Consider the following 10,674-nt stretch of genomic DNA (forward strand, 5'->3'; position numbering starts at 1 on the left):
ATATCAACAGTGTTGCAAGTGGCTGACCTGAATACGCGCTACTGTAGGTAGGTAGGTAGAGTGTATCTGATAGGGATAAAGTGAGTTTTATACGGATAAACAGAGACCAGTAGACACACACAACGTACGCGCGCAGACACACACACAAACACACACACACAACGTACGCGCGCCGACATACTCACACACACACATACTCTCTCTCTCACACACACACACACACACACACACACACACACACAGAAACACACAACGTACGCGCGCAGACATACTCACACACACACACATAAACACACACACTATAAAATAGATAAAATTAGTAACTACTTACAATATCAACTTCTGTGACGATCGTCGATAAATACCTATGTATCTATAATCAGCTGAAATTCCTATGAAATCCCACTATCTATTTATAGCTCCAACTTGTGGGTTTTTCCTTTGGAAAATCCCACTATCTTTTTATAGCCTCAGCTTGAGTGACGTTCCTGTTTATGAATTCTAGTATATATGTATAGCTACAAAATGTGGAAATCCCCAAGTCGATATTTATAGTCTCGAAATTTCCAGCGTCAGTGACGTCACTGTACTGAACACTAGGGATAAATATCAACAGTGTTGCAAGTGGCTGACCTGAATGCACGCTACTGCAGGTAGGTAGGTAGAGTGTATCTGATAGGGATAAAGTGAGTTTTATACGGACAAACAGAGACCAATACACACACCCACAAAACGTACGCGCGCAGACACACACACACACACACACACACACATACACACATACACACACACACACACACATACAGAGGGAAGAGGAGAAAACAAACCCCAAATATACTATCAACACAGAAGGGAGATGATACAAACCCCAAATAAACTATCCACACAAACGTACGCGAACGCATACAAACCCCAAATATACTATCAACACAGAAGGGAGATGATACAAACCCCAAATAAACTATCCACACAAACGTACGCGAACGCATACAAACCCCAAATATACTATCAACACAGAAGGGAGATGATACAAACCCCAAATAAACTATCCACACAAACGTACGCGAACGAATACAAACCCCAAATATACTATCGACACAGAGTGAAGAAGTAAAAGTTTTTTCAAAGCACCTAAGCCCTCACCTGCAATGACCAACTCTGCCAAACACCTACACCCCACCCCACCCCACCCCACCCCACTCCCAACACTACAAAACCCATTTAACCCGTTATTTTATGGCATCAGTGTGTGATTTAGGAAACATCAAGACACAAAATAATGGAGGAATAGACTGACTATTGTTTACCGACTTGCATGCCTAAAGAGCGTGCGTGAAGGAAAACATCCTTCCATTTCAATTCTAACTAAAACATGATCCAGAGGGATAGAGATAGGTGAAAGGGCACAATTTCATAAAGTGTGAGTAGAAAACAAAACACGCCATCCTTATTATACAATGTCAAGACCAAGAGACACGTATGTGTTCTTTCTGGTCTATTCTCTTTTAGAAGGTAGTATGAAATTTCACATCAGGGCCAACGCATCGGCTCACATTGTCAATTTTTCCATTTCCATGTCTTTACTGGCACAAGTTCTTCATCATCTTCAATTTCTTCTTCTTCTGAATCCCTCTTCTCTGTTTCGTCTTGTTTTTGTTTATTCTCTTTTCTCGTAGGGCACTCTGAATTCCAGTGTCCTTTCTCCTGACAACGATATTAGGTATCTTGACTTTTGTCTCTCTTTCTTAGACGAAGCAGGTATTCTGGAGACAAATACCCATTTACCTTTGCAGATATAGCAAACTTCATTAGCACTTACACACTTTCGTATGACTCTCATCAAATCAACGACCAAAAGAGTAAGTTTTGTTGCCACTTTCGCATGTGAATTATGCTTTCGTATGACTTTTAGCAAATATTTGACCAGCAGGTCGATCTGTGCTGACTCTTCCATCTTTGATCGTTTGAGAGCGGAATGAATACTCTGACGCTAAGACACTCTCCTTATATACAGAGTCCTGCTGCGTATGAAACCTAGTCAAATGTAATTTTGCAATAAGATGAAACGATTTCATTGAGGAAGTAAAAGGCAATGATGTACCGTATCGCCTCACACAAAACCTGAAGTGTTAGTTCAAATCCGTGTCAGCGATTTCGAAGACGACATAACTGGGCTTTAATCAATGCTCTCCATTTCTGCCACAAAACCACGAGTCCTGATTCACGCCAAAAGAAATTTCGTTCGGTCCATAAAAAATAGTATCACATCTGAGAAACGCAAAAACGAACTTCCAGAAAACTGAGAACGACGGCTTACACCTACAACGTAAATGTATGAGTTCAAGTAGTGCGTAAGACTTAGTCAAATTAAATTTTTATAGTCAAGACGAAACGATCTCTTTTCGAAGAAGAAAGCAGACACCAAACGACAATGGCGATCCGTGTCACACAACACTTTTCAAAATGTGTATGATCAGAGGTTTATTTAGCGATCTGCACGGTTAAATTAAATGTTGATGTATTTTGCAATAAGACGGACACAATTTCCATGGGATCGCCCATGGTACGATTGTTCGTGCATTAGTTTAATTTTTAAAAATATTTTTTTTATATAAATCGCCTATAGGATAGACCCAGTAAAGCATGGCCATTCTCGTCACTGTCTGAATAGCTACTCAAGTCAATTCGAAGCGAACGCGGTAAGAAAATAAGTATAGCCAATGAAATGGCTTACAACGGGTGATGCATTGTTTTGTTCTAGGACTGTGTGGCATAATAATCCCTATGTTCTTGCGTTGTTACCATTACAGTGCAGACACTGAAATGTGAACTTACAAGCCCTCTTTGTGTGTGTGTGTGTGTGTTGTACCATTTCCTCTTACCACATCAAAATACTGAGCGTCACAGTATTGGTTCGCGTTTTCAAGCTGACCATATTTTTATATCTCACTTAAACATTTCGACATAAACACTCACACTCACATCGGTAGAATCAGAACAGACGTGTTACAGTATTGAGGGGCATGTTATCTTTTTTTTTCAAACCAATAAATTTGGGGTTTGTATGAAGTAAAGAACCGAAAGTACAGTGAAACTCAAGGATGATGACCCAATCTGTCTGTCTATTGATGCATGTATTTACTTAAGAAGAAATATGACCTCTAAAACACAAAGAGATACGGCAAGCATGATTAGATTAAACACAACGATGTTTTTCCTTCACGCCTGTGTAATTTAGAGTTTCAATCGTCTTTGAACACAAACTTGGTCTCCTTTTGTAGGGCTTGAAATAATAAAAAAAGCTGAAAAATCTTAAGCACTTTGCTATAGATAATTTCATCAACAGACTAAACAACATAAATACCGTTACAACAATAGAAAGCCTTAAATCTTCTATCAAAAAGAAATGCATGAAAAAAATTAAAGATTAACGATAACTAACCAATGAAACCGAATTTAACAAAGGCAATGACATGTGAAGAAATGCCTCTCACTTTGGAAAGGTAGGCGAATGTACTCTGTCATGCACCATCAACTTGAAAAAAATTATAAACAGAGAGAAACCTGAATTCAAAATTCAGTTGTTTTTTTCTTCAAAATTATTTCGTTTCTTTTTTCTTTTTTTTGGAACAATTCTAAGCACTAATATAGAGTGGAAAAGGGAAAATGCACATACAAGCTTTGATATTTCTGAAAAAATGAGGGGATATTCCTAACGTTCATAACCACCTATATATGCTTGGACTTGTCTGTGACTTATCCACAAAACAAGATGTACATATTTCTGGTCAAGCTGCAAGTGTGTGCGTGTTTTTGAAAATGGTAAAAACTTGGATATACAATTTTCTCGTGACACTTATAAAGTGAAGAGTCTGTGCAAGTGTCAAAAGCCAAAGTCATATAAGTTTTGTATTTTGTACGGCTTGTAAAGATTTCCACTTTAGGAAATGTGAAGTATCACAAGTTATTATCACAAACAGAAGTGGAACATAGGGGCTTGCAAGAAAGAAAATAACCCAGACAGTTGGTGTCATCAAGAGTGCTAGAGACGGTACCCGAACTTGCTTGCTTACTTGAATTAAAGTGATTTTCGCTCTAATGGAGCATGTATCACTGGTTTAATAACGCACCGCGTGATTTTTAATTACTCCTGGGGAAGGAAAGAGAGCCTCATCCCCCAGGCTTTTATGTACTCACAGACTATTTTTAAATTTAGCCACTCAGGTGTAGGACTAACTAGTCCTTAACAACCTGACTGAAAGGCTTTACACATGAGTGGGAATTGTCTCACCACACACTCATTTTTCTGTCCGAGCGTGGTAAAGGAGGAAAAAGGTGCTCAGCAAGACAGCCATGGATGTTAAGTACTCACCAAAACGCTAGCCCGTACTTATTTCAAATCAAGTCGTGTCACCAAAAAAGACGACTTGTACGACATCAAAGGCATTGTCAAACGCAGAATGCCTCAGTGCTAACTGGCTAGGTCTGCATTTCTTGCTCCCGCTGCTGTTGCGTATATTTCTTCCCTCCACACCGAGTTCTGGGCCTAATTATTTTAATTTCGTTGTACCCGAACTTACATTATCCATATTATCAGCAACAAAAAAAAAAACAAAAAAAAAAAAACGCACAGACCTAAAAGAAACATTCACTCACTTTTTTACAGAATATTACTATTTTTAAAATTTTGATAATCGACGGAAACGAACAACTTAGAGTCACACTTTCTAACCAAGATAAAGAAATCATGTGCTGATAGACTCACTTCTGTATTTTTTCTTCTAACTGACTAACATATCATACGCAATGGAATGTTATTTCTTTTCGAGAGTATGGGGTAGCCCTGAAATTTTTTGGGAACTTGAAGCTATGGCGATCGCTTAGGTTATAAGATGGCGGCCTCCTCTGACGACAGGCTTTCTCACAGGATAAGGTCTGCTTCTTCGGAAAAGAGAAGAAGAACTCTTTGGTGTCGATACGACAATCGACAAAGCCTCTGTCAGGTTCATGCTGCTGCTGTTGCTGCTCTCTCTCTGCCGTTTTTGAAGTCTGTACTTCTCCATCCATTCTTCTTTCTCCTTCTTGAATTCCTCCTTGAAGAGCTCTTCTTTCAGGTCTTCAGTGACTTTCAACATTATGATATTGTATATCTCTTCAGGTCTCGGTATCAGACTTGTCATGACCCTATGCAAATTCACATAGGCTTCGTTCAACTTGGCTAATCTTGAGCACATCTTCGTAGGAAGATAAGTTAACAATGGATGGGCAGACTGGAGACTTCCCCGTTTGTATTGTCAAAGCGCGGACGTGAAGGAAAACATTGCTACACGGTTTTCGAGCCGGAACGTTCAAATAGTGTTATGGGAGGGATAGAAAGAAGTCAAAGAGCATCAATTCAACATTCCTATAGCCAAACAAACCACAAAGGCATTTTTTTTCTTCAAAACACAACATTTTTTATTCATACTAACAAACAACTCTAACATTTTTTTAACAATAATCTAACACTATAACATCAAACATTTTTTTCAAACACCAAACGTTTTTTTAAATCACACTCTACTTTAAACAGGGCTGACAACGTTGTGAATGAAATTGTGATTTCCACTGTTGGAAATCATTAGGCCATTGATGGACACTACGTTTCCTAGCTTGAGACAAAAGATAAGCATAATGGTCACAAAACCATCGATCTACTTTCACATCGTTTCTAGCAGAAGAACGAGGATCGAAATGAGTCACTAAATGTTCTAAGGAATAGCCCAGGCTGCGATGATGCAGAAAATACACACAGTACTGTCCACACACCAAGGAATCTTTGCCTTGTAATTTCACATTATTGAATCGGGTGGTTTGAGCATTTCTTCTCATAAAGTCGATGATATCGTCTTCCAAAGGGGGCAATCCGTACGAATCTAATTATTCCACACATCCTTCTTGAGGAAAGTAGACGGCTACCCAGTGGGTTCCTGGGAGATGACTGTCGTCCGTGTTGATCACGTAAGCTTGATGGTCTTTAGGTTTGCGATGAGGGAGTTCATCTTTAGCACAGACGACAGGATTCCAAGAAGCCGTATACGAACTGTGGTTCAAAAGGTAATAAAGTTCTCAGGTATCCATTTTTTGTTTTTTTTCTTAAGTCATCAATTCGATCCTGACTTTCTGCTTGAAAATGTCTGACAAGTAATCGTTTTCTTCGCCTTGTCTCCCAACTCTGATCCAACAGAGCTTCGATGCGATGGATCTCTTGAGTTGTTAATGGAGGACAATAATGTTCACGCAAGCCTTTATACCACTGTTGTAACACGTCTTCTTCCGAGATGAGACTCCAAGCTTCGTCCAGATATTCGTCCAATTTTTCTTCTTGACTCAGCATTAGCATTTATCGTGTTGAATTTGACTGGGATGATCGTTATGACATCCATAGCAATCTTTCTTGATCAATTCCTTAATTTTTTTTCTGTCAAGACTATAGCATAACAGGAAACTATATGTGATTCTTGTTCTGGCCATCTAGACTTCATCATGATGACTTCTTCGTCTTTGTCTTGGGGTTCTCCTTCCTCAGGATCTTCACATTCCATGTCCAAAGAATCCCTACTATACAAACATTGATAAAAGTCTTCCATGACTTCTAATAGTGTAGAATGACTTCTCTCAAACTGTTGGCTTATATCGTATTGTCCAATTCAGCATACAGGAGGACGTTCACCGTATTATCTGCGCGTAGATTTTCTGCAAACTGAAATTCCACACGGATCTGGCCGGATTTTATAGGGTGAAAATGCCACTCGTCGCTGTCTTGACTTACAATTCGTTAGAGAACCGTTTTCGAAAATGGAGTTTCACTGTAACTTTCCCTTTGGAGAAGGGAATATTTTGTCCCAGATCTCCTTTTATAGCAATGTTGACAGTGTCTAAATACGACTTACTGACGGGTAAATAGTGAGGATGTACAAATTCACGGTGTACGTGATAGGTGTTTGCACCTTCCTGGTCATTGTTTGTGGTACTATCCACTTTGAAAGGAATGACACGCAGTAACGGCACAGAGGTGTGTCCCACCACGTTGTACTCCACCACATCGGAATACACAAAGATCAAATTAAGTCCTTGGTTCAGTTCTACCGGGTTTCCAAAAGCTCTGTAAAAATCCATATTACTTTTGATCTTGGGGCTCATATTGTTTGCGACCATTTCTGCATGTCCACCCAAAATTTCAAACAAACTACCATTGAACCTGAGGGACAATGTGTCCGTATCTTGAAATTTGATCACGAGACGATGAGAAACTTTATGGTACTCAATCTTCACACTTTTTTTGGCTCTGTTCAGTGCTTTGCCAAAGGCTAAGTTGAACCTGTCCGCAATAGTGTCCACCAAATGTTCACCACTAAAATAATAACCTGAAGGAATTTTCAAGGTGTAGATAATGAAGGCTGGATTGCTGGCTGCTCTTGTGTCCCCTAAAAACCCGATTTTGTTGATTTCTTCCTCCAATTGGGCATTCAGGATTTCCACCTCGAAAGTGTTTTGCTTTTCGGTGATGTTTTTGATTTGTGTTGGGTGAATGATTTCCACTAAAGCCACTTCCCAATGGGCTTCGTGATCTAAGGGGATGGCTTGAGGTAATTTGGCCGTGTAACAGCACAACGTGTTGTTGGGAAACACCTCCATGGAACTGTCACTGGGTAAGGTTAAGTAAAATTGGCTGTTATTGCTCATAATTCCAGAGTTTTGTGGCTCTCCGAGGCGATACTGGAAGTCAGAGGAGTGTCTCCGCCCAAAATGGAGTTGTTGTTGGAGTGGTGGCTGGCACTGACACTGGACACAAGGTTCCCGTGGTTCCCGTTCGAGGAGAATTTCAGGGAGGGATTGGGAAGCAGGTAATCGATGTAACTGCTCAATACAATGGTCCACAATTGTTTGTCTCCTTGTTGCAAACTCAAATTGGCGATGGCTGCCCCGATGACACAATACACCACGAAGATTTGGCAGAAAAAGACGATCTGCGTTTTAGGCACACGTTCTCCACACTACACCCACAAGGGTTGTTTTGTAAATCTTGCAGAGAAGAATTGGGTGAAGGAGTGATCGCAGTAGCTGAATCTGTGTGAAAGGGAATGATGGTCACTTCTTTTTATAGTCGATGACGTGCGAAGCGTCGATCCAAGAATGATAACTGATCGGATATCCTTTCCAACGTACTTTGACTTCTTTGACGTCGTTTGCCTACTTTACGGTTTCTGCCAGTTAGCACTCCACCCACCTCGAGAACACAAATAACATCTAGTCAACAGCCGACTATACCTAACAAACAACCCGTCCCGGAAAGAGTGGTGGCAAAACAAAGGTCCAATTATCTTAGACAAACGGTATGGCAAACTCAAATGTAATTATCGGAGGCACTACGTTCTTTTCTCACTCCGATACTACAGGCAATCTCAGCTGAAATAACAACCACAACAACAATAACAGCGACAGACACCATAGCGGCGGATTTGAAACTATCTGAAGAATTAGTATCAGAACCAGAAAAAGAAATTGAGGCGGTTGAGGAGGAGGAGGGGGACGCTGACCCTCGTTGAAAAGTACACCGAAATGGGGCTAGATCAAGCATTGTATGACGTCAACATAGCAGGGCAGTTTATTAGAGCCATACAATACGTTGCCTACAGATCTCTAGACAACTTTAAACCAAGACCTTCTCAATGGGATTAGGGGTCAGAGTTCTTCCCCAATTCTACAGACAAACCTACACTGGATACCCCCCTCAGTCAACTGGTAGAAGCCGCTGCTTACATTACCGCCCATCATGGCTACGCATTTCCTGATATCAAGAATCATGTGACTAGGAGTGCGGGAAAGAACGTGAAAGCAAAAGAGAGACGTGTTACCTTCTAACAGAAAAAACAGACTTTTTTTAGGGCTCCAAAAGATTGCTTTTTATTAAATAGGGAACCATATTTGGCTTGGTATCCCTCCTTGACTAAACTATTCTCGAAACAAACTTGACCCATTGGAACACTGCAACAAACTTAACTTTTTAAACCTAACAGTGACCAAACTGGTATATGTCGCTTAGACATAATAATTTAAATAAGATCAGTATGGCTATTTTTATGTACACTAAGAACTAATATTAGACAGATATGTTAGGAAATTTAACAGACTCGTTAGATTTGAACTAATTGCACAGGTGGTTAACGCATTATTGGTACTTATTATTGTCGATTAGCAAAAAACAGAACTTGATTTGAAATAAGTACGGGCTAGCGTTTTGGTGAGTACTTAACATCCATGGCTGTCTTGCTGAGCACCTTTTTCCTCCTTTACCACGCTCGGACAGAAAAATGAGTGTGTGGTGAGACAATTCCCACTCATGTGTAAAGCCTTTCAGTCAGGTTGTTAAGGACTAGTTAGTCCTACACCTGAGTGGCTAAATTTAAAAATAGTCTGTGAGTACATAAAAGCCTGGGGGATGAGGCTCTCTTTCCTTCCCCAGGAGTAATTAAAAATCACGCGGTGCGTTATTAAACCAGTGATACATGCTCCATTAGAGCGAAAATCACTTTAATTCAAGTAAGCAAGCAAGTTCGGGTACCGTCTCTAGCACTCTTGATGACACCAACTGTCTGGGTTATTTTCTTTCTTGCAAGCCCCTATGTTCCACTTCTGTTTGTGATAATAACTTGTGATACTTCACATTTCCTAAAGTGGAAATCTTTACAAGCCGTACAAAATACAAAACTTATATGACTTTGGCTTTTGACACTTGCACAGACTCTTCACTTTATAAGTGTCACGAGAAAATTGTATATCCAAGTTTTTACCATTTTCAAAAACACGCACACACTTGCAGCTTGACCAGAAATATGTACATCTTGTTTTGTGGATAAGTCACAGACAAGTCCAAGCATATATAGGTGGTTATGAACGTTAGGAATATCCCCTCATTTTTTCAGAAATATCAAAGCTTGTATGTGCATTTTCCCTTTTCCACTCTATATTAGTGCTTAGAATTGTTCCAAAAAAAAGAAAAAAGAAACGAAATAATTTTGAAGAAAAAAACAACTGAATTTTGAATTCAGGTTTCTCTCTGTTTATAATTTTTTTCAAGTTGATGGTGCATGACAGAGTACATTCGCCTACCTTTCCAAAGTGAGAGGCATTTCTTCACATGTCATTGCCTTTGTTAAATTCGGTTTCATTGGTTAGTTATCGTTAATCTTTAATTTTTTTCATGCATTTCTTTTTGATAGAAGATTTAAGGCTTTCTATTGTTGTAACGGTATTTATGTTGTTTAGTCTGTTGATGAAATTATCTATAGCAAAGTGCTTAAGATTTTTCAGCTTTTTTTATTATTTCAAGCCCTACAAAAGGAGACCAAGTTTGTGTTCAAAGACGATTGAAACTCTAAATTACACAGGCGTGAAGGAAAAACATCGTTGTGTTTAATCTAATCATGCTTGCCGTATCTCTTTGTGTTTTAGAGGTCATATTTCTTCTTAAGTAAATACATGCATCAATAGACAGACAGATTGGGTCATCATCCTTGAGTTTCACTGTACTTTCGGTTCTTTACTTCATACAAACCCCAAATTTATTGGTTTGAAAAAAAAAGATAACATGCCCCTCAATACTGTAACACGTCTGTTCTGATTCTACCGATG

This window comes from Sinohyriopsis cumingii, chromosome 16 (assembly GCF_028554795.1).
Source record: "Sinohyriopsis cumingii isolate HCF-2022 chromosome 16, ASM2855479v2, whole genome shotgun sequence".
NCBI classification, from domain to species: Eukaryota; Metazoa; Mollusca; class Bivalvia; order Unionida; family Unionidae; genus Sinohyriopsis; species Sinohyriopsis cumingii.